The sequence below is a fragment of the Pithys albifrons genome, chromosome Z, assembly GCF_047495875.1.
Source record: "Pithys albifrons albifrons isolate INPA30051 chromosome Z, PitAlb_v1, whole genome shotgun sequence".
NCBI lineage: Eukaryota > Metazoa > Chordata > Aves > Passeriformes > Thamnophilidae > Pithys > Pithys albifrons.
Genome location: NC_092497.1, coordinates 38,914,137 through 38,939,845, shown reverse-complemented (window position 1 = coordinate 38,939,845; position 25,709 = coordinate 38,914,137).

Sequence of the window (25,709 nt, the reverse complement as noted above, 5' to 3'; positions counted from 1 at the left end):
GGCCCCTCAGTTCAGAAAGGATATTGAGGTGCTGGAGCGGGTCCAGAGAAGAGCAACAAGGCTGGTGAAGGGACTGGAGCACAAGTCCTATGGGGAGAGGCTGAGGGATCTGGGGTTGTTTAGCCTGGAGAAGAGGAGGCTCAGAGGTGACCTCATCACTGTCTAGAACTACCTGAAGGGAAGTTATAGCCAGGTGGGGGCTGGTCTCTTCTCCCAGGCACTCAGCAATAGGACAAGGGGGCACGGGCTTAAGCTCTGCCAGGGGAAATTTAAGTTGGATATCAGGAAAAAATTCTTTCCAGAGAGAGTAATCAGGCATTGGAATGGGCTGCCCAGAGAGGTGGTGGATTCACCATCCCTAGAGATTTTTAAACACAGATTGGACGTGGCGCTGGGTGCCATGATCTAGTAAATGAACTAGAGTTGGACCAAGGGTTGGACTCGATGATCTTGGAGGTCTTTTCCAACCCAATCGATTCTATGATTCGATGATTCTATGACTGTGAGTGCTAGCAGCCAGTTACCATTTAGAGGCAGACCAGAGGCATTTCAGTCTGATTTCCAAACTTCATTTTGTACAACACAAATGAGTAGACACTGTTGAAATAACAACTTCTGACTGTGATATCCACCAGCCATAACTACCTTCGTCACTACTAGTCAATGACTGGATCAATTTTAGCACTTTTCCTTCTCTCTGAAATCGCCACATTTTTCAGCTCAGGTATCAAAGTGAGTTCTATTGTTATCCTAAGGGCTAGATACAAGGTCATGTAACACTTTAATGCTTCAGTAAAAATTAACTAATAGTATGAGGTGCTATTTTCATTTCCAGTGGAAGCATATAATGCTGCTCAAGTGTCTAAAAACATTCACACGGTATGTGTCAAGCATATATTTCCTTGTTGCAAAATTATGTTTATGCCAATTTTTGCAGCTGACAGAGCCTTTGCTCTTGATTAGCAGTTCTTCCAGCTGAAAGGGTAAATGGTTAGTTGAGTGCACAGTGAGTGGTATAGTTTCATAACCCTTCTCATTATGTGAGTGTTTTTAAAAGACATTGTTTTGGGAAGCCAGGGCATTTTTTTGTCATAGACCGGTACACACTTTAAAAGCTGTTGATGACAAAAATGCAAGTCATCTTTATTTTTTCCTTTTTGGTTCCATTTGTACACGTAATATCTATAACCAGTGATGCCACTTATAGCAGCCATCTCCTAAGTAAACATAATGTTGCTGCATTTTTAGTAGTTTAATTTAAGGCAACAGATTGTAAATGGAGTAAAAACTTTCCTTGGCTACACATTTCATTCTTTTATGTTCCAAACTGGGAGAGAGTCTTGACAAACTTTTTTCCTTATACCATCCCAAACGGAAGATATTACAAAAGAACACTATGGTTCCAAAGTCACAAAATTTCCTCTGTGCACTGTGGATCAACCCATACTTAAGGTTTTTTTACTGAAGGATAAACAAGGTATTTGTTCTGGTATGACCACTAACGATAACATTGAACTTAAACAGAGGGAAAATAATTGCCTTGGAAGTCAACATGTTTTCTTGCTCCAAATCACACTGGGAAAATAAGTAAAAAATGAGAAGAGGTTTTGATAACAATGAAAGCCTACACCTTTGCTGTCTGTTAACCTCCTCTTGACTCCAAAGGCTAAAACTGCTTTCCCTCATGAAAGAACTTCAGTAACCTGCTACTTGTCAGGGTAGAAAGGTTGTGCTTGGAAACTAGAGTTGGCATTCACAACTATTTTAAAAAGAAACCAGCAACATGTGCATTTTCTCCAGTTTCTAGTACTGCTAAGACTGTGCCTGTACAAAGGATTTATTACTTTTATAATAAAAGTCAATTGAGCGTGACAGTAATATATCATTTCAAGAAAAGTTTAACTTGACCTAAGTGAAATTCAGTAGGAAATTTAAAGAGAAAAGCTTCTTGTTATCAGTTTTAATGAATGCTATTAATTGATAACCAAAAAGAAAGGGAACATGATTGCTCAGAAAAACATCCTTCTCACTGTTTTAAATTGTCATGATGATACAATCTTTAGCTGTGAAGTTAATTTTCTCAATAATTGCATTCTTCTTAGAAGTGCAAACACTCAGAAATGCCTGCTTGGGATGTCTTTCCCAAGGAATGACAAAAGTCAGCTCTTTGGTCCTACAGGACAATTGCAGCAAAGGGAAGAAGACCTCTTGTTGCCCCATTTTCAGGTTCTATAATATATACTCATGTTGTCCAGATCCGTTAAGAGAGTGTGTCTTTTTACTGCAATATGCTTGACAAAATTGTTCTCAGAAGCTATCAGTGTCATCCAGTCAACTAAGTGGGTCATCCTAGAAGGACTCAGATGACATTGTAAATTACTGTCAAGAAGATAAATCTTGTTCTGCTCTTGCAGAACTGAAAGATGAAATAATTGTGTTCTATTTTTAATATTCAAATTTCTGTTTAGAAGGGTGTAAAGTAGATTATAACATCAAATTAATTCTTAAATAAAATTTGGCATCAAAAATGCACAACCTAAACCTATGTGAGTACTGTCTTTGTGAAAAGAAAAAGCAATTCACTAGTTGATTGTCATAGCCATAGTAACCATGGCTCACAGGCAGTATGGCTTCTCTACAATCACACTTGTAGAGTTAAATCTTCAGTCTTGGATCTCTGACAGGAAGCTTCAGTTACCATCTAAGGAGCAGTACACTAGGGCAAAGAAATAACTTCTGTTGCAATACTGTGCTGCAACGTGGCTCTGCAGGAATTTTCTCCTCCATTCCTTTTTGCAAATCCTACCATGAGAATGAGGCTCAGACGAAGACAGGCGGTTTCATGTTGTTGACAAAAAGAGATGGCATTTCTGAGCAAATATAGAGTATATTATTATTTTTGAAATCTCAGGGAAAATTACAACCCTGGGTCAATAGGTTTTGGAGCAAGGGGCCAGGAAAAAAAAAAGTAGTTACTGTGTGTATGAACAAAAGACGGCAGCCTTACAGACCTCTGGAAAGGCAAATATTACATAAGTGTCACTGATGCAATACTTAGTGATAAACATTATCATCCAAGAATATGCATATCCTGTCCCAAATAAACAGGTCAGAACTCACTGAATAATTTCATAAAGACATCTTGTTTTATGTGGTGTCTGATCCAAAAGTCATGCAGCCTCACAACTGTCTGCAGTGGTCTCTACATAGCTTACTCTACTGGGTCACAAGATGCAGCTTGGAATTGTACCTGACAGAAATGTAACAAATAGAGATGTCCCTTAAAAAACCCCAAAAACCCAAAAAACCAAAACAAAACAGAAGGCTGTTACCATAATGGGATAATAACTCTCACGTGGTTTTTGTAATTTCTGTTTGGGGAAGATCAAGTTCTCAACATTACCCACTATTTCAGTGGAGTAATATTTGGTCAAACATATAATGAGATGAAGATTTTTAATAAAAATGTCATTATTTCCTTAAGGAGGATCTCTACAAAAACTCACTAATGAACAAGCAAAACTTTATCAGTTTCTTACGAGGCCTGTTTTTATGCAAAGAAAGCCTCAAAATCCTCTAGACAAACAATTTACATCTATTTTCCTGAAGTTTGTTGTAAAAGCAAGAGAAATTTCATAGAAAATATTGAATTTTTTTCAGTCCAGTTTGAAAATGCCATCCTGTCTTCTTGTATGACCTGAACCAGCATTAAGGTCAAAAGAGAATTTCTAAATTAAGCTGTCTTCCTTCTCCGGAGGCTCCAGCAATATAGTGGTCCTAAGGCTAGATTCTAACTCTAGAGTCTGTAATGTAAATACTAGTAACTAATTTGCTAAGTACTTTTCTAGTTACTTAGAAATCAAGATGCAGTTTTAAAATTGTCTATACACTGAATGAGAAATGTGTGGCCACATCTCATAGCAAGGAAGAAGATCCCTACCAATGTCAAAAGACTCTTGTCTCACCCTATCTGTAACTTCAGTAAGTAAAAGCAAACTAAGAAATTTCTCAATCTGTACATATAGCTTATGCTTACATTTAGGGTATTTATTTTTCACTGACAATCTTGACAGCGTACATTACTATATGTATGTATATATAGATATGTATATATACATATGATTATGCAAACACAAAACTATCCTCAGTTATGGTTTTTTTTTTGATTTTATGTAGTAGCAAACAATAATTTAACAAATCTTTGGAGGATAAGGACTAAAAGCAATATCAGGAATAAACCCCTTCACTTAATTTAAATAAGTTTATATTTATATTTCCATCTCAGCTTATACTTATTTTTATAGCTAGTGCTCAGTTTGATGTGACTAGAAGTGTTTAAGCTCTTTGACAGTCTGTTTTCTTTACCAGCCACATTATCACTTAGATATTTTTGCCTTAATATTCTAACATCCCTCCCACACTCTAAACTTTTACATAATATTCAGCTTATGTCTTCTCATGAACTAGTTTTGAGTACTAGTCAGTCACAGGGTCTTGTTGTTCACACTATTTAGAAGTGTTTCAAAACCATCAAAATACACAAAAATAAAAGTACTCTTATTTTTAAATAATACTGTTTTTTTTAAAATATATTTTTTAACATAGATTGTTCTAGCTGGACAACCAGCATGTGGACTTTGAAAGAAATTTGAAGAAGAACAAGGCAGGAGACTATTACTGGCAACTTCAGGACACCAGAAAGGGTCAAAGAGTCTTCTCTGCCTCAAAAGGAAAACAGTAGCCTTTGGATATGAACTATATAGAAACACTACAAGGGAGTTTACATAAACAAAATTCCAGAAATTTCATAAAACAGAGACATCTCCTTTTCCCACTGCCAGCTGCAACTAGGAAGGTCCCAGAATTTTCCCCTTAGTCATAAAAGAACTGATATATGGCACAAAAGACATTTTCCTTTTTGATTTCTAAAGACCCATGACATGACAGGACTGTCCTACAGTGATAAAAGGTATCGTCCTCTAAGATCTAGTTCTTGGCAACTTGTTAACTAAGGTTTCTGTATATCTATATCTGTATATCTGTGTGTGCTTTGTTTTGTTGTTATATGCTGTCACTTGTTGAACATTGAAAAGATTTTTCTGATTTTTCCAAGTATTTTTCTTAATGAGTGAAAACATGCTCTATTACATGGACCCAAATCTGAATGTAGCCAAAACTGAAATTCCCTGTAAAAACCTAATACAGAAAGGGTAATGGTCAGCTGAAGAACTGTTTTCCAGTTGTCATGTATTATTAAGACTCTCTTGCTGCAATGTGTCTTATCCAGACTGCCTATGGCTTTGCAAGTCTTCTAATGTAATGCCTCACCAAAGCTGAAGCTAGACCATGTGCAGAGCTTCTGATTGTGCCTATTGCTACAAATACTGCTTTTGCTTTCAATTTACACTCCAGTTAAAAGATAGCTACCCCATATGTGTGAATTTACTGAAAAAATCACCTCTACCCTTTTTTGTACCTGCTCTTAGCTTGCCCTACCACAGATAGCTCTTGCTTTACAAAACCATTTAAGAGAGATACATGGTCCTTTGATAAATAAAGGTGAACATGGGCAAAATGAAAGAGAGTCTGCCTCTATTTTTCTTGTTTATGATGTTCTAAGAGGCTGACATATATTTCATTGAATCTGTAATTCTATTACTGCCTTACACAGGCTGTTTATATTTGCTCATTAATGAAAGTATCATGACTGAACGTGTGGCAGCCACAGTAATTAGCAAAGCATCTCCTATTCTTCAAAATGTCGTCAAAACACTTGTCAGGAAACAAACTCATTTTCAGTCTCTGCTGCCATTTACAGGGTTTCAGGCACTGATGATAGCTTGTCTGCTTAGTTTAAAAGAGCTCTTGATATAACAGAACCTGACACTGTTTACTTCAGCCTATTATGCCTGCTGCATTCACTGAATGCTTCAGTGGAAAAGAAAAATTGAAAGAAAGCTATTCATTGTAATGCCAGCTGCTTTATAAAAAAAGGAAATAAATTTTTACTTGAACTCAGAATGTACTCAGTGGGCCCAGAGTGACCCCCACTTCTGATGTCAACAACAAAAGAATCTGCCTGTGTTCTACACAACAGTACCAAAACAGCTAAAGAACATTGCAAATGTAAAATTAGTTTCATCCTATTTTATGTTCAAATAGAAATCTATTAAGACAGCATCTCAAAATAAAAGACTGCTATGTCACAAGTTACATATGGAAACATGATTAGAAACAAGGGCAGTTTTTGAACATATTACCTCATTAAATATTACTTGACAGGACGATTCTAAGGCTGAAATAATTAGTTACACTTGATATTTATAGCTGGTATGATGATGACTTTCTGTACTGTCAGTTTATTATTTTATGGCCAGGGTTTTTTTCAAATGCAGTTATCTGAGGATGACAATGATTACAATGTTTCACATATTTATAACAATCTACATATGTGTCATTTAAAACTTCTTGCTATACTGAATGTCAAACCGAAGTCTTTAACATTAATTTTCATATAAACTTGTTTCCATGTTATGCATGAAACTGCATAAGACTACTGCTACTAATATAATAGCAATTATAGAAAAAAAAGGTGTGTAGAAAAGCAGATTACAAAAGTAGTCTTTGTACTAGAGATCTTATAATCTAGTCAGCTAGAATTCTGCAAAACAAAGCTCCTGGATCAGTCTAAAAGGCACCTCTATTCTGTGGTGTTTGCTAAACTCATAAGGATATAAATATCAAAGGGAATCCCCCATCACCAAGTATCTTACCATCTATACCTCTATTCTTGTGTTTCTTAGATTAGAGAGGTATGAAAACAGTTTCAACTGAAGAAAATCTCTCGCAGAAACAATAGTAAGAAAAAATGCAAATAATTGATTTTTTCTTTCATATTCAAAAACTATGATTTCAGCACTTTATGCCTTTAAAACACTATACAGTCTTTCCAGTGTTCTGGTAGGTATGGAGATTGTGCTGACTTTCATGGTGTGCACCAATGCTGATACACTTAATTTTGTAATAGGGTTTGCACTACCCCCTTGGGCTGTAATTCTCACCTTTAGAGACCTACAGCATACATTTGTCTAAGTCACTCTATGCTCCCTTACTGTCAGCTGAGAGAAACAGATTAGATACATTGCACCCTTAAAGCAGTTATTTTAGCTCTCTGCTTTAGGTTAAGACGAGTACTACCCTAGAAGGACCCATTTTCCTACATTAACCATCTGGAATGAATGTTCCCTTCCACCATTGTCCATTGACAGAATTTAGATTTGTTTTCTCTGGTACAGCTGTTCATTTAATTTGAGATAGAACTAACTTGCTAAATATTTGTAATTCTTAGGATTGTCTTGAATATTTCTGTCTGCAAACTTTTTTTTTTTTAAATAATAGGAAAATAGATTTTTAAATTCAGAAAGGTAACCTTGTGACCTATAGGTTAAAAGGTTGAATAATATTTCAAATTAATATTTAGATTTGGTGAAAAAAATACTTCAAGTATTTAGGTATTAAGCCTTATTAATCTTTGCCTATCTCTCACTGTTTTTTTTATTTCATTGAAATATAGAGAGACAACAGCATCAAAAGTCAATGTCCAAAGAAAGAAGAATAATGGTTTTGATTTTCCTGCAGTTAAAGAAAAAAAATTGCTCAGGAAAATATACCTGTGCCTATTTTCTCCCTTCTTTCTCCATCAGGAATATATAACTTCCCTGAGGAAAATCTAGTGAATGGAGCATATGTTGCTTAAACAAAATACAGCCAAAGAGTCCTGTGAGGGTTAAAGATCTCTTTCTCTGTGTAGACCAGGGTCTCTCTACTCTCTCACAGTGAAACAAGAACAAGTTTTGGCACCTCTGGAATTCAGGAAAAAAATAAATTATTTCAATGCTAAGCAGGAAGGAAGAACTAAGAAAGTAATAAAAAAGTAATCAGAGGAAAGGACTTATGTGGGCATAATGCATGGGCAGTGATGTGGATTAGCAAAAAAAAAGTATCTGAGGTGGGTTCACAACTGAATTTCTTGATATTTTTCGATTAACTTAAGATGCTTTCCTATAAGGTATTTGGGCTGGCAATAAATAATTCAGAAGGGGCCATTCGATACTTTTTCATGAAGACTCAATTCCAAATATTGACAATAAAGTACTAGGAAAATAGTAATGATATGCAGAGTCCCAAAAATGTTTTTTCTTGTTTTTTTTTTTTTTACTTAACTTGTAGTCAAGATAAAGAATATCTGTACTAAGCTGTACTCAAAGTTTCTTCCTGTTTAAGCATTTTAAGTTGCTACAGTTTGGCCATCTACCACAGGTCTTCTCACAAAATGACTCAGAAAACTGCTTGAGGAACTGGAAAGGATTATTTGGTGAGATGGTCAAACATCTGTTGAGGTTTTCGGTTTGTGCCTGGATTATTTAGTGGTATTATTGCTCTTACTTTCACAAAGCAAGGGTTTGCAGTGCTTGAAAATTGGTTAATCTGGTCCACACCCACTGATTTTACTTAGAGAACAAATAACTTCAAAATGCAGGATGAATGAGGAAGAAAAGATGTTAGAGAAGCTCCAGTATGTACTGCATGAGTTAAGTCTCAGGATGATTCTAATCCCAGTGATCCATAAATCCACAAATCATTGCCATCACTTTTGATCAAACACATGTAAACAGAAAAAAACCCAGAAATTACTGCCCCTAAAACTGTCAAGTACTGAGAGATTTGTAGGAGAGATAAGTTAATTCCTTTGTTATCTCCCAGTGAGCGGCAAGAGTGCTCTTTAGGAGCTGTTTCATTAGTCTATGCAGAGGGCACCAAGGCCTAACAAGGCAGATGTCACTGTATAGGCTTGACCTCTGTAGGCCGTACTGATTTTCGCTTACTCATCAGGTGATTTTACAAATATTAATTTTAATTGTCTCATTAATTTTGTTTCCGCCCATGAGTTTGCCTGTTGCTTAGAAAGTCATAGGAGTGGTACTCAGGATGATAACGCTTTAATGTTTACATAGAGTAAATCTAGTCAAAGGAGAAGGCGAGTAATTCTGAATTTCCCTTTCCCTACTACTTTAGCGGATACCAAAATATTGAACAATCAAATAAACTCATTGTAGTTTCACTATAACTTTCTTACCATACAGGACTCTGATGAAAAAAGGAAAGAGTTAATTTTCAACTTTGGTACTTCTTTTGTCCAGCTACTACTTTATAGAAGCATTTGAGATTTAATTCCTTATGATTACAGCCTTAAAAAAACCCAATTTAATCTGTATGATGACTTAAGAATACTTATTTTAGAATATCAGTTTGATCAACTGCTTTTTGAGACACATCAGACTGTCATCTGAGGAAAGCATTTCTAGAGTGTAATTACATATTGTGTGAAAAACACTTCCTTGAGTTTGTTTTAAATCTGGTGTTTTTTCTTTAATTTACTTTGTATTATAAGATCAAATTCTCTATTACAAGTAACAGAAACTACCAATTTCCTACTCAGTTTCATAATGCCACAGAAATTTAATGAATGTCTACAAATATTCAGCCTCATGGCCCTATCTGTCACTTTTTTTCAGGGGAGAGAACGATGAAATCTATTTCTCATGTAGAAAAACTTTCATACCTTTGCTCATTCTATATTCAGGCTAGTCAAATCAAATAGTTGTCTTTTAGACTTTACATACTGGTGCCTGTCATTGTCATAGTTGAGCATTCTCCTTGTGCTTTGAAAATTAGTGCCTCTGCAAGGAGAAGATGAGGTTTAAGAAAAATGTTCAGGAGGAAAAAGGAAGAAAAGAGTATTTCTAAGCCAGGTGTACCAGCCATTTTTACTTCAACCCAAGACAGGAAGAAAATGGACAACTGAGAGAAAATGAGATATTAGAGGGAAATAGAAAAGTATTACATGAAATAAATTATTAGATGTTTAGCAATTACACTTCTACTACAAGTTACAGATACTAATTTGAGCTTCAGATCAAGATAGATAGTAGTAATAAATGCTTCCATAACTTTTTCCTCATGGTATGCCTTGAGTGTTTTAAAAAAACAATGAAACCCTCCAGTAAAATAAGTAATCACAATGATCATGGCTAGTCTTAGCGAACAAAGATTTGGGAAGGGCTCTAGCCATACTTGCTGCAAGCGTGCTGTTAAATAATCATGGTGATTACCTGATTTTTGCTAATGAGAAACAAAGGGTGTCACACAGGTTATCCCAAACTTTTTTGATGTAGTTGAGTTGTTTGTCTTAAAAGATATGAGCTCCTCCAACACTGCTGAGAGAAAAACAGTTCTTGTTCAGTATTGTTCTTACATGGAGCCTGACTCTCAGCCCGTCATAGGAGGAGCCCAAGGATATTAATAGTAAATGACATGTTTGGGAAAGCAGGTGAATATTCTAATCTTTCTTGCATAAGGTTGCAGGGAAGTCCGTGTAATAAACAACCGCAGAATTAACTCATCCCTAGACTAAAGCCTCAGCACAGTTTCAACACTGTCATTTCTGATTGTCTGTGATATAGTTACTGATGCTTACAATAAAGCACTTACAGTATGTTGCTTTCAGATGTCTTACCCTGTTCACCAGGGGTTTGTGCATGTAGGGTAGTAGCAAGCAATTTCTGCACAGCTACACAATTACAAGCATGTTTGAAAAAAAACCCAGACAAACTCAACACAACATTTAGTTACATGTAATCACAGTGTGAGTACAACACACCTTCTGTTCTATTGTAGTCTAATCTTTGCCTGAACATTCAAAGAAATGGCAATTGTTCTACACAAAATTTTACTTCTGCTCACCTGTATGTAAATGCTTGAGCTGCAAAGAACATAATTAGAGCACGTCAAACCTTTACTAAATTCTAAGGGCTGTGACATCTGTTTGTATACTTGTCACAAGAATAAAAATTTCTTTTAAAAGGCATATTTCCATTCAGTAACAAATCTCTTGAGGGTTTGTCTTTGTATATCATGAATATTATGCTATATGAGATATACTGCTAAAAGTTTTGAAATTTATTGAAATTTATGTCCTTGTTTAAAAAACATGACATGACAATTGATATATTATTTGAAAGAAAGGATGACCCTTGTTTCTTATTCTCCTTGATTAGAACTGCTGCGTACAGACATGGAGTGGACTGAAAAGTAATGCACACCATCTGTGAGAAGTTCCTGTTTTCTTCAGGCAAAAGCACAGCTAAATTTATTTTTGGTATAAGGGTATCCATAAGTCAAGCTAGACTTATGTGGTGTGTGTGTGTACATGTGTACTACATGGTAGTTTTGTTGTCATCTGATTTCTTGGTATTTTGTAGGGATTGCAAATGTATTGATTTTTGAAAGCCTGGTGCAATGACTTGGCACTCTTACACAGATGCCTTGTAGGAAAATATGTAATATAGTTCCCACCATGTCGTTATGCTCATTTGGATATTAACCACCACAATTACTGCCCTGATAATTCAGAATAACTGTTTTGAACACAGAAGCGTCACAGCAAGGAGACCAGTCAGCTTTGAAGCACCTATATATATTTGTTTTAATATTTCTTTTCCCAGTCCTAAAGGAAGTTTTGTGAGTGCCCTTCCAAGTCTTTCATTAATTCTGCAGACTGTATTGTATTTTTACACATAAGAGAGAGTTTTCTGTCATTAGCTAGGAAGACTCTAGCTGAAAAGCCAAGCATATTTAGTGCTTATCCTGCATGCAGAAAATAAGTGTGGTTTGTATTTTTCATCCTAGGATGAAATTTAAATTAATGATTTTAAAATCCTTTCAAAATCCATTCCTGATTTTGTTTCTGTCTTATGATTAGCAAGCCACTGCTGGATGAAGGAGTGATAAGGACATAAACATCAATGGGATAGAAGACCATTGGTTTATTTGGAGTTGTATTTAAACTTATACCTACGGATTCGTATGGCAGCTTTTGTATTTTCAAATCTCATATGCACAGATGAAAATTATTAGGAGGTAGAAACCTAGCAGTGCCTTAGTTATAGAAAAATATTTTAGACATTTTTTCAAGTTGTTTTTCAATTTCTTTCTTCATATAGGTTCTCATTTGTGAATTATCAGTATGAGTCAGACAGATATTTTAGAACCAGTGCAGTACAAACTATGGAAATTATTAATTTTTTTATTTGGCTAATTTTCTGCCTTTTTGGCTAATCAGTTCAGGGTAGGATGTGCACTTTGGAGGTGGCAGTGGGGAGAGGTTAAACTCATGGTTAGGAGAGGAAACATGGAGTCACAGACTCTGCTCTGTTAGATTCCAGGAGCTGATAGACAGTCATAAACCACTCAAGGTTCCAGAGTTTTTCCTGAAGAAATGCTGTTTGAAGGTCTCAGCAAGGGGTATGATGATGTGACATGAAAGAACATTCTTCTCTAAAAGTGGAACCAGCTCATGCTGATTGCAGTTTCAGGCACAGTGCTAGAACCATGTCGAGAGATACAACTGAAGTCAGTGTGAAGAAGTTGTGTGACTAATGTCTTTCTGTGCAAAGGGAGCTGAATTCAGTCTCTAGGTCTCTAAAATGACCAGGTTTTACATTTATAAAATACAAAGGTCAAACAAACTTGAACCACTATTTCTACATCCAGTACCTCAGCAGAAGAAATACAATCAGAAATTTTAATGGAATACTAGCTAAAAGGAATAGGGGAGAATAATAAATGTGTTTATAGTTAAATGTAGGGAGGTAAGTATATGAGGAACTAAGGAAAATGACAAACTGAAAGAAGAAACAAAACTGAACTTTAGCATTTGACAGATGTTCTCACTAGGGGAATTAAAATTCTCCTCCCTAAGAATTTAAATTGCATGAAAGGAGACAAAAAACACTGCTAGTTTTGAATCTCTTATTTCTATCACCTCCCTGTAAGAATTGTTTCTTGTGGAATAATAAAGAGCAATGTTTATTTGGACCAAAGAATTTTCACCACAGTAAAAGTCTGAATCCTAAGATTTGTTTGACACTGATGTGAATGTCATTTGATCTTAAAAATCATTGTAGTGCAACATTAACTATTAAAATACATTTTAACACTTGAAATAATTAGGAAGAATTTAAAATCTTCTGGCACACACTGTTTTTCCTTCCTCCAAGAAAGTAATATTTTCCTTGTAAGGTCTTTTTTTAATCTGATTTGATGTGAAGAACAGCAGTCATTGCAGAAAATGATGTGATGGCTTCATTTCATAATATTTACTGCGTTTGTTCTCCCAAATTAATTTAAAAGCATAATTCTGAACACAATTACCTTTTTAATAAATGTGATAATTTTGATAATATCCAAGTAAGTCAAATATGGCAACACGTATCCTACTACATCATGTGACAAAAAACTCAGCAGTGATCAGCCTTATTATCACATTTCTACAGGCTGCTGCTGTAAAAGATTACAAGAAACGTTTTTTATAAATACACCAGTGTCACATGAAAGGGAGGAGAGAAACAGAAATGCAAAGATTTCTAGTCTTAGCTGTTTTAATAAGAAATTATTATCAATAAGCCCTTCCAGCAAAGCCCGTATTTTTCCCAACACTATCAACTATGGCCAGCACACAGGTTGGAAGGGTTTCTGAACTCTGATATGAAGCCACACTTAAGCCAGGGAGAACTCATCAGCTAAATGAGCGCTTCCAGAAAAATTAGAGCCTTATGAACCCAGCACTGCCTACCGAACTCTTGGACAGAACACAGTCTGGAAGGTTTTCTAACCTCTGATATGAGACAACACTTAATAGGTAGAAAAGAACTTTCCCCACAACAGCTCCTAAAATAACATTTATTAATACAAGTATGTGACAGTTATTTTGGGTTCCTCTTTGCCGGTGATAATGTTTAGCTGCAAGATTGTATTTAATTGATAATAAAAGATGCCCAAAGAAACCAGCACAAAACACATTTTACAGAGACAAACACACCAAACTCAAGTTTCAATACAGCAATGTATCCCATTTTCAAGATAGACAAAAACTAGCAACAAAAAACTACTAACCAGAAGCACAACCATCTAAAACACTTATCTAGACACTCTTTCAATAACATAGGACAATAAAATAGCTTGTACACCACTCTCTCTGTAACACATTGCAAAAGGAAAGAACAGAGCTGTTTCTTATCAACACAGATGTTGAAAAAGAAACTGCACATTGCAAAAGAAAGTAATTAATATAAAGTGGCAAAGTGTAAAGCAAGTTACTGTTATTAGTATTAAGGTAGCAAAACACAGTTAGTAAAGAAGATGTTTATGAAGTGAGAATCAAAGTAGCTGTTAGCGTAAGATATGAGGTAGAATGTATAAAAGAATAAGCTTTGTAAGAGAGAAAGTAAAGTATACAAAGCACATGGTTTTCTTACCCCTACATTGTTCCAAGAGGTGAAAGGAGGCAGACAAGCCAGCAGTTACCATCGCAGAGACATAGCATTTTCACCCTCTGACCTGCAGTTAGAACTGCATTTTTTTAATATTTTTTTTCCTTCAGGTGGTTTCGTGTGACTATAGTCAAATGTTCCAGGAGGTGATACAGATGCCTGAAGGAGGGTGGGCTCCTTGAGCCTGACAAGGGCAGGGTGCGGCAAAGAAAGGCCATGTTATTAATAACATTCCATTCTTTGGTAACACCCATGACTTACCAGTTTGTCTTGCTTTCGTCTTCTGCTGAGAACACCCCTTCAGGGTGCTGAGGCATTTCCCTCAACCCATCAAGGTATATCAGGGCTACCACCCCACACATCAGTAACAAAACAAGGACTGAGGAGAATCTCTATCTTTTATTGGATGCAGAGGAAAACATCACTGCATCTGAGATGCTTAGTGACTTCTTTGCCTCAGTCTTTAACAGCAACACCAGTTGTTCTCTGGGTACCAAGGCCACTGAGCTGGAAGACAGTTATAGGAAGCCTCCATAATTCAGGATGAAATGCTCAGTTACACACACAAGTATATGGGTTTAGCAGATGTCTACCCAAGGGTACTGAGGTACTGAGGGAGGTGGGAGAAGCTCTCACCAAACCACAGCAGTCCCAGACAACTGCAAAAGATGCCCATCTGCAAGAAGATGTGATGCCCATCTACAAAAAATATCCTATTAAATCTGTATGAAAAAATTGGAATAATAGCATTTATTAATTTATTATTCTTTAAAGTTTTTAGCCTATCTCATACCTTTTTGTTAGACTTTCTCTTCTTTCTCTTCTGCTTTTGGCCTTTAGAACAATATTCCAAAACTGAAGAGATCTTATTTCAAGTCTTATGGCAGTTAAACCTTCTCCTTGGATCATTAAATTTTCAAATGAAAGACCACATCAAATCAGACTCTAGGATAGACCACATCAAATCAGACTCTCAGCAATATATCTTTCAATGTTTGTAATGGGATGTTCTCTAAAAGACAAGCATCCATATTAGACATTTAGATCTCATAAAATCATTTTTTGACATAAAATAATTATTTCCTTTGGCCTAAAATACTGGTAGAATTTGGCTGATTTGCAAAGCTAAAAGTGCATACTGTGAGCTGTTATTTTTGTGAAAATTAGTCATCTTACACTTATGCAGGTAACCATATCATGCCTGATGTGGTTGTTAGAAGAATGGAGTATGTAAGAGGTTTTCAAATGTTCAGAATGTTTCCAAACATGCTTAGAAACTATGCTCTCAGAGAAACACATTTGCACTCTTGATCAAGTAAGGGCCATGCCATGATGATGTTTTTCCTGTGAAAATGTCTAAGAAATGAAATAATTTTCTTGTTTTATTCTAGGATAAAGAATCTAACAACTTTTGCAGGAACACTAGCAAGTTACACTTCATAAAAGGTTTTCTGTGTGGGGAATTTCAACATTGGTATAAGCAAAACACTAGTACAATGACTACTATGACTACTACTTCCATAGTTTAGGATTCCTCTTTTGTCAACTGAACATTTTCAGGGGCAAATTAACAAGGAATTCACTTTATAGTAGATTATGAAAAAGATCAATTTACTTGGTTTTGGCTACAAGCTTTTAAGAAATTGTAGCTAAATACTTACTGTAAAGTATAAACATATTGTAAAGTCTAGAAAATATTTACTTACATTTAATTATCCAGCTTTTTTAAAAACCATCAAAAGTCACATGACCTTTTCTTATGAAGTGTAGATGCATGTTAGTGAAAATTCAATATTTTAATGAAAAATTAATACCTGAGTGTTTTAGATACTTAACAGGGAGGGGAAGGGAGGGGTGGAGTGGAGGCAAAACCAAACAACATAAACCCCCCCAAAATCTTTAAGGAGTAAATTCTCTTTTAAACAGTAAATGTTAAATAAGGTATCACTATTTGCCTCATGGTACTACCTCATACAAGCAAAGCACAAGGTACATATGTTGGTCATGTTATACTCCCAGTGTCCTAGTACTATATAGCTCATGGATCATGACCCCTCTTGTTCAGATGCAAACTACCTGGAATGTAGTTTAAAGAAAAACCAGAAAATGGCAACATCATACATACCATCAGGAGAATGCTTGCCCTTAGTGGAAGTGCTTCAGTTTTCATGCAGAGTAGTCTTGATTTGAAAAGAAAACTGTGCAGCTTTTAAAGATGATGGAAAATTAAAATTGTGTAAATTTTTATGTAGTTAGTATCTATGAATTTCCCAGTCTTCAAATATCTCAGATGGCTTTTTGAATTTTAGCACAGACATGACTAACATGGAGAAGAACATAATATGGGTATTTCTAATGCTTTCATGCTGAAAAATATTTCACAAACATAGAGCAAATAATTCCCTTGTGAGGTAAAAGTATAATTAATGGGTGGTGTGGCTACTACATTTGCTGCTTCATAGGAAATCCGGTAACACTCCCGGGCAGTCAAAAGTAAAATAGATAAAAAACTTGAATTCAAAATTTGAAGCTTTTTTCAAAATAATCTCTTCTGAGTTTAACTGCTTAAAATAAAAAGGAGATATGAAAAGAGATCTGTGAATTTCAAACCCGAGAAGTAAAACAAGACTTAATCAAGCACATTATATATCTCAAAGTAGTACAATACTTAATTTCTTTTTTATTCTTGTTAAGTATGAAATATACTTCAATAAACTTTCAACAAAAGCATTATTTTCATCATACAACCTTAAAATTACATAGTCTAATAATCTGTATTTATTACAATGACATTATTTACAGAACAGCAAAAACAAGACAGGACTAATCCTTACTTCTCACCTTTGTTACTCTTCAGTTGATAGTTTTCACCAGTTAATGTCACCAAGCTCTGTCAAGAACTATGTTATCAGAACTACTAAACCTCGACTGGATTTCCAACAAACATAAATCTGGAAAAAAAAATAAATACAGTGAGCAGAATCTATTATAGTTTGTTTGGTTAATGCACAACCCAAAGGTTAATGCACAACCCAAAACCTCATTGAAACCAACAAATCTGATTTTAACAAGCATTTCATTGTCCATTCATAGTTTAAACAAAAATCAATTTAGATTCTGTGTACGTGTCTGTCTTAAGTGTGCACATGCAAGAGGTTGGCTGGTGGTGCCTTATGCTAATGAAAGAGATTCCTTCTCTTCTAAACAACTTTTCCTTCTGTTTGTTCATAGTGAGAGATCATAATCCCTAGTGGTTTTAGGTATAATGTGTTGCAATGGGAATGACTGTGGAGCTATAAAAGAAGGATTATGACCTTTCACTATATAAAAATGTTAAGTTTCTATTACCTTCTTAAATAGCACTGAAGAATTTTCCTTTCAGTGTTAGGCGTTATCTTTCCTAAATGGATGTAGGACTAACTATCCGTGTAGGTGATAGGTGTTATCCTTAGTTATTACTGATTGTGCCAATGCTTTGATTTCCAAAAGATAATGAATAACTTAATAAAGAACTTTCAATGGATGAACTGAAGCCTTTAAACAAGAAGTGAAAGGCTTTGACTGCTTAAAAAGGATTTATCAGTACATGATAGAGGCTGAAGAATTACCAGTGAATCCTGGCAAAAATAATATAAAACATAGCCAGGGAAAACTAAGAATGAGTTTTATATGCTTTTTAATTAATGCAGATTTTCATGTTGCTTCATTTTCTTTTATTACGTGGCTTAGGATTAAAGAAAGAAACAAGCCATCACTTGACTGCTTATTGCATGACATCTCTGGCCTTGACTGATAATAAAAAGGAGTGAATGGTATGAAGCCTAAGGAACAAGGCTCAATCATTCCCAGCAATTACTGTGTCTTATTGATAACTTGCAGCTCTATCCTGCAAATGCCATCTCTGGAACAAAGCCTGTCACAGATCAGACTGAATCCATTAAAAAGCTTTGATTAACATGTCCCTAGGGTGTGCTGGGGAAACTTTTTACGCCAAATGACAGCCTATTGCTACTGCTTCTGAATTGTCCTCCTGCAATACTCTTGTGTTTTAGTCTAGTGCACTGTTTAAATTAAAAAACAGCAATGACTTTGTGTGACCTAAATACAAACTGCATTTATTCATTGTGGGATTTATCAACTGCTTCCAGATTAAGTGTTCAGAGAAGCAACAATTAACCTTAGTGCATGTTAGCTAATATTAATTATATATCTCCTGTGCTTTCTTCTGCTAGTGTACATGTGCCCAGAGAAAGGGTCATGCCCAGAGAAAGGGTCATGTGCTCTGCTCAGTGGACAAGAAACTTTGTACTATTCTTCCCTGAAAAACAAATTTTTTGTATTTGACAAGCATAACATCAACAATGTCAGCTTTCTTTAGCAGGAGCTGACATTGACGTGTAAATGGATTTCAGTCCTTTTAAAACAGACACACAAAAGCTCCATCTTTCTGGGCTTCAGATTTCAAGAGGGCAAGGCATTGCCCTTTGCACACCCAATCATTTTCCCATCATCCACTGGGGAAAACAGCCTTTTTCTATTGTGGATATTATTTTTTTACCCTGCAGTCCCTTGTAAGACATATGTTGAATGGTCTTCGTCAGGACTAGAAGGAAATAATACATTACGGACAAAAAAATATTGATTCCTTCATACTCCATAAAAATACATATTTAAAAACACCTGCAGGTATAAGAAACCCTTGCCAAAAATCTTTTTGATGTGATGTGGTAGAATCTAGGAAAGAGGCATAAAAGAAAAACCTGATCCTTTTCATATTTAAGTCAGTGTTAAAATCACATTAAACCAATGTTAAAAAAGAGCTAAACCCACAGAGAATCAAGTGTCAAAATGCTGAGCCATTTGACACAGTGGTCATTTGTTTAGTGCCAATTCAAATTTCCTGTGTGCTGAATCTTTAATGAGGCCTAATACTATTAAGCACTACCTGAGCTCAAGCTCAGGAAAACCAGAGGGGAGCAACTGGCCAAGACAGGGAAAGCAGCTGGGAAATGTTACAGCCCTTGCCCTTCTCCCGGGCACAGCTTGTGTCTGAGGTGGATGAAGGGAAGAAAAGAGGGGGAAGACAGTAGTTTATGAAGCACTTTGACAGCGCTCTGCCAAGAGAAACTCCCAGAGAAAGGGTGAAAAAGGGAGATATGCATTGCTTCAACACCTTCCCCTATCTTCAGAACTACATTACAAAATTAAATGGAGTATAAAGTATCCCTGCTTACTAGTAAAGCTTTGATGACTGTACTGGGATCAAGGCAGAGAGGAGCTAGTAAGCTACTTTGAAAGGGCTAAAGAGCAATAATCCTCTATGTATCAGCATTTAAATCTGAAGAAAGTGGTGGGGAAATAAATATGCTCCGTGTCAGCTACCCTTCAGGTAGTGCTGGCAGTACTATTTCATGGGAGTAGCACCTTCTTCTAGCTTTTCATTGCTCATAACAGAAGTTTTCCACATTCCAAATGGGATTATTTTTCCTAGAATTAGGACAGTCAGCACAAAGACATAGCCACCTGTCTCTAGTTTTCCTTTGAATGTCTCCATGTTTATGGTTATGCATTTCTAAAGGATGTGCATGCAGATGTTGATTAAAGTGTGCTTTACAGTGTGCAGAATCTGACCCCATAAATCTAACAAAAGACAGCGCAACAACAGAGATGTTTAGCTGCTGAGAACAAGTTTGAATAAATATGCAGAGATCTGAGAAAATGGATGCTATTCCTGCCACCAATTTGTTCTATTCATATAAAATGATAGGGCCACATATTTTACCATTCCTAACAATGTTATTTGTTGACTTTGTAGATTGACTGCCTTACTCTTCTTGACAACAATTGTCTAAAGCCTTTCTATACAAGATAATTGTGACTACGAATGTGCTTTCAGTGCCTCTATTACCTTCCCTTTAGCAGGTGTTGCACTTTACTGCTTAATACTACCCTCTCTTTGAGAAGTCTGGCTCCAAGCCTCCTTTGTTTCAACCCAGATGCCAGCCTCTATTTAACTATTCATTAAAAAAAACAGAGAACACCGCACCTCCAACCATCTGGAGTGGAACTGGTAGGGGAGAGTACTCATTTCTGTACCTTTTTTAATTGTCTTAAAGGTGAAAGGATTTGTCAAATCCATTAATGATCTATCTTAGATCTAATAGTTCACATTCAAAAAGGCTTGTTCAGAAGTTGGTTCAAACAAAGGCAACAGTAGTGAGGAAGACCATGCACAAGGGGTAAAATGGTTTGGAAAATATAAATCTACCCAATTATAATTCAAACCAAAAAAAAAGTGAGAAACCATACTCTGCTGAGGCACTATTGGACAACCATCTCCTCCTTGCATTCATGCATAATTAAGCTTTAGACAGCTGCAGGCTTCTCCAGCGTGACAGGGCACAGGATATCACAATACAAAGTAAGTTATATATTAGTGCCTAAAAAAAAGATTACTTTATACTCAGATATAGTACAAAAACCAAACAAGTTTTGGCAGACAGTTTTTGCAAAAAAAGTGACATTTTAAAAATCCACATATCTTTTTGGGTATTGTGACATGCAGATGATAGCTTCCAGGAGATTAAATATGCAAGAAAGATAAAGTCTCTCAATGGAATTTTTAACTGTACACTGTCTTGCTTATAGGAGCTGGTCTCTTTCTCTACTACAAATCACATTTGATGTAAAGACTAAGAAGGTGATGTATTGTAATACCAGTTGCTGACAGACCACTGTTCCCCAGCTGTGATGATCTCTGTGATGATCTTAGAAAATATTGTCAGCTGTAGAGAATTTGGTTACCTTTACTTTTACCTTTCTTTGAGACTGCTTTAGTTCAGAAAAAACTGCAATGTTGTGTCCTGCTAATTGTGTTAAGCCTCCAAAAAAGTTGTCTGCTTTCTAAGCTGAGTGCAAATCTTGGTTATAATGGGATAGAGAATAGGTTGCATACCAAGGAAGGGGAAATATATTCCATTGCACAGGCTCTGTATTTTTGTAAAGATACCATTTGTCTATTTGACATGAGATCAAAGTTAGTTTTTGGCAAATTTTAATATACTTAATCACACATGTATGGGAAATGCCATCATAATAGCCTGGGGACAGGACAAGTACAAGTCAGTTACCACTCAGTTCACTGTTTTGAATGAAATTATACAAATGCAAAAAATAAAGATATAAATATCCACATTTCTGTAGAAGGCGACATAAACAGTTTTGTTAGCTTTTCAAGGAATTCTAAATAAAGATTCCACTAGTGAGTGAAAACAAAGCAGAACTGAACACAGGAGGCTATAAGGACTACATAGGCCTTAACTATAAGATGGCAAATGACTAGGGCTGATGCTGAATTTTAATACCTAGTAAGATCTGGGTCACTGTTAGTGACAGACAGTTTGAATGCTTTTTTTTGTTTGTTTTTAACCTTAGTAACTGAAAACTGAAAAAGATTCACCCTCTGTATCTGAGATGCATAGGGTTTTTTCCTTACGGTGTTTTATCAGAGCCATGAAAATGTGATTTTACTTCTTTTTCCTTGATGCACAAATAATTGCATATTTATAACAAAAGATTATAAAGATGTGTGCTTTGTTTTTCTATTCAATGTTCTTTTTTTTTCTTATCTTCATAGATGGTGATCCAGAATAACCAAGACAACAGCAGTAGCACAGGGTGAAGTTAAGGTTAATTACATTTGTACTTTTGATAATTATTTTATTAGTTCTGCTTGTTCTGGTTGGCCATAATTCCTCTTCTTTCATCTTTGTCCTTTTACTGCATGATTTTCCAAAGTGCTTACTTTCCATCTGAGTTTAACTGAAGCAAAGGACTTTGCAACATTAAGTATTTTTAGAGTCTCAAGTATTTGAGAATGCTAGGTCCTACTATGTTGTGAAGCAAACAGACCACAAATTCCAAATAACCTCCTGCTGAGTTGTGGAATTAGAATACTTTTTGTTTTAGGAGTTTTAGTACAGCATGACTACTACTTGAACACTTGTAGTTATTTCTCAGTGATAAAATTATATTCACTGCTTTTATTCTCTGTGTGTGTGTGACAGTTAAGCTGAGAACTCCCAAAGCTTTTACAGGTATGTAGTAGGAAGCTTAAAATGCAGTAATCACTCATATACTTTCCACCATAAGGGAAGTTATGTTCACTTTTGATCTCATATTTACATAAATATGTAGAAACTTTGCTAAAGCTACCTAGAATAACTACTAAAGTCAATGAAAGTATTCCAGACACATACACTTACACCTGGGATAACCTCTCTGTTCAGCTTATTCAAGTTGTCTCACAGGACCCCAGAGCTTTTTGGACAGTGCTGTTGGGTTGCCAGCCCAGCCTGCCTGCAGTAATGTAGCAGAACAATAGGAATTGTTCTACTTCTGCTTTTCATTTGTCCCTGGGTTACTCTGTAAGGTTCCTGTTGGACCATCTTTCCTGCCCGCCAATATCCCCTTAAGTGGCACCCCTGTCCTCCAGTGTATCAGCTACTCACCTTAACGTGTCTTTCAAACTTGCTGAGGGTCTGTTTCATCCATTGTCTGGATAGTTGGTCAAGTAGTTGAACACTTTTCATGACAGTTTTAATCCCAAACTGAATTATGCATGACTGACTGATAGTTTGGCTTCAAACTGATGATCCCTATCTTGGAAACCCAAATGCCTAAAGAGTTTTTTACTCACTTTCTGTTTCCAGTCACCTTCTTCTCTTTCATGCTTACTGTTTGCCTGGAGGCTGACATGAGGCTGACCAGTTCACGTTTGAGATTGTTCTCCTTGCCTTTATCAAAGAAGTGCCAAACATTTGTCCTTCTCATGTTCCAATCTCCACAACATTTCACAAACGACAAGCTAAAAATACCATCATACAGCTCTTACAGCATTCTTAAACTTATGGTGTCTGGGCTGTGAAACTGGTCATATTAGAATTCCTTAAGCGGTCTCTGAGGCTTTTCTCCTCCATTGCTATCAGCACCTCACACCTCAAAGTTTGTTACCATGTTCTGAGACTTGGGCAGCCTGGGAGCAGCTGTTGTGATTAGGATTGAGGTAAATAAGGCATTTCTTCAATACAAATACAAATAGCTGTTTCTTCACACCTTTATATATACATATATACATATACATACATATATATATATATATATATGCATAAAAGTGTTTCTTCTTTCAGTGAAGCCAGGTACGGAAAGGCCAACTTTCTTGTAGTTTCTTCTTCTGATTATCTAAATCAAGTAAAATGAATTATTTAAGAAATACAACTAAATACACTATAGAGGCATATTTAAATGAAGATACTAGTAAACATCTTTTTCCTGGGAATTGAGTTGTGCTTTGGCCAAATATGGGAAAGGCATAACTTTGTAGGATTACTCATGTGTTAGCTCTACTCATGTGTTAAAATATATGTGTGACTGAGCTGAATAGACACAGAGAGATGAATTTGTTTCAAATATCAGGTAATTAACAAGAAGATAAATTACACAGATCAGTAACTCTCATCTAAACTGCAGGTGTGCTATTCATTTAATCATTATTTATTTCACTGCCTTTACACACAGTGAAACACAAACATGAAAGACACAACACATGAACAGTCAGCACACCACTGTCTTTCTTGTAGGCATTTTTGTCTCTTTTACCATTGGACAGAGCTTACCAAATGCAATGCCTGAGAAACCTACCAAACCAGTGCAGACTGCTACGCAGAAGTGGTCTCCGTTGCCTTGCTCATAGTAGTATGTTAGATCTACAGAAAACTAGACGCTTAACAAGATTACCTCCAGATGCAGAGCTCAGTCAAGAACTATTCACCTCAAGTTATGATTAAATCCCCTAAAGAGTAAATTTGTGAAACAGTAATCCCTGTACTTCTACTGACAGTCTCTTCTCATTGTTGCCTCTGTATTTTCATGTAACATTTATCTCACTGTGAAACAACAAAGACAAAAAAAAATGATAGGAAACTCCTTTCCCTCTATTTTTTATTTCCTTCTTTGTTGTTGGCTCAAAAATGCTTAAAATTAAAGGCATAGATTAGAGTTTTCTTGTTCTGAACATAGCGGACCTTTCTATTTCTCCCTTAAATCAGGCAGTTTCAATCATGCTGTGTGATCAAAAAGTAATACTGTTAGGTGTTAATTAACATATTTGAGGATGATGGGCAGAAAACAACAATCTCTTAAGATAGCTATATAAAATTAATTTTCTGGAGTCAGGTAGCAGAAATACAATGTTATTTTGAGCAAAACCAGAACCACATGGTTCAAGGAGCTCCCCTGGATAATTATTAAAGCAAATAACCGAGGATAGCCCCATGTGGTGGATCTGTGTTTGTCTGGACAGGATGTTGACAACATCCTGTTATTGGATTCCTCATATGTTAAAGGAAGAAACACTAGATACTGTGTGTAAATACAATAAATTACAAAGAGATATGTAGCTCCTTTGTGAAGTTTTCCTCTTATAGAAACAGCCTTCCAAGCTCAGACTTCACAAAGTGCTACATATATAGAAAAAAACCTCTCCTACGATTCTTTTCCAGTTTCTTTCACTTAAAGGGAATAGAGCCTCCTTTTGTTGGCAATGAACACATTTAAGCATTGCAACATTGATCAACTGTAATGGGTTTGTCTATGCATGAGATAAAGATTGTTTATAATGTGGTGAATAATTCATAAGCATTACTTGATATAACTATTTGCTATTGTTTCTGTTTCTATTATTCAGGAAGTCCCTAGGCTGCAAAATATTGGAGGATGGGAAAGTAACCTAGGAAAACATAAAATGCTCTTCTTGAACTTGTATTCACACATCTCCTATTGAAGGCAGTATGCTGGTAGAGGCAGCTACATAAGGACAGTGCACATGCATTCTATTTTATGTCTGCTCTCATGTGAAGACATGACTTTGTTTTTTCTTTTTTTCCTTAGACGAAATTTGTTGTTAGAATCAACAAATATAACTGTTTTGGGGGTTAAATAAACAATGCTGCTCATAATCAGCCAAGCACATTGATTAAATTAAAGGCTTTTGGAACAGTTTTATACACTGTGTTTGTTGCATGTTTTCTTATGCATAATTATTAAACTTCTTGCAGTAGTGATTCTTGTCCCAATCATTTATTTTTTCACTTTTACTTGCTTTTTCTCTAATTCCTGAAAAGTTCTGTGCAGAGACTGTGCCAAAGAGGGCTTCTGCCTCTTTCATTCAAGGAAGACACTGTGTTGTTCCATGTTCCAAACACAAAATCTGTGTGAGATTGTGACCAAAGCCTTCAGTGGTGATTTTCTGCAAAATAAGCA